The sequence below is a fragment of the Penaeus monodon genome, chromosome 33, assembly GCF_015228065.2.
Source record: "Penaeus monodon isolate SGIC_2016 chromosome 33, NSTDA_Pmon_1, whole genome shotgun sequence".
In the NCBI taxonomy this organism is placed as follows: Eukaryota; Metazoa; Arthropoda; class Malacostraca; order Decapoda; family Penaeidae; genus Penaeus; species Penaeus monodon.
The window spans coordinates 9,068,142-9,068,679 of record NC_051418.1 but is presented as its reverse complement, the minus strand read 5'-3'; the positions used below and the strand labels follow the sequence as shown (position 1 = coordinate 9,068,679).

The window sequence follows — 538 nt, the reverse complement described above, 5'->3', positions numbered from 1 at the left end:
GTCTACATCTTAAATATAAGCATTCATCTTTTACTTTAAATTTAACTTCACATCTTAATCACTACCATCATCACTAAAATAATTATCTCCTAAAATCGTAAATATATATATATTTTTTTTATCATTCACCCCCCCCCCCCTGTTTCCCCTTCATCTTACTAATTTTCAAAACTTTAATCCTTAATTTTTTTTTCCTTTTCACTTCATTTCTCTCTCTTCTGAATTACCCTCCCCCCACCCCACCCCCGCATCCATTGCAGATAGGGAGGGGGTGGGTGTCCAGGAAGGGGGGGGTGTCGTGGGAAGCTTTCAGGTGTTTATTCACCCCCGTGGCGTGAATGAACAGACTCATGGGTCATAAATTTCCCATTTGACCGCAGTACTTCCCCCTCATTCGCCCCTCCCCCCCTCATGATGCCAGGTCAGATTGGGTCATAGAGACTTTCTGGAGGTGATATACAGTGAAATAAATAGTGGGGGCTGTGGCGGTTAGTTGACGCCTGCATACACTTACTGTACGTATACACACACGCGCGCG

The 538-nt window shown here is 43.9% G+C and overlaps 1 protein-coding gene across 1 annotated transcript in view; it reads right to left on the bottom strand.

Moving 5' to 3' along the window:
- Nucleotides 1-538, bottom strand: part of LOC119594234 (integrin alpha-PS2-like) — a 126,991-nt gene that overhangs the window by 25,426 nt on the left and 101,027 nt on the right. The window lies entirely within an intron of this gene.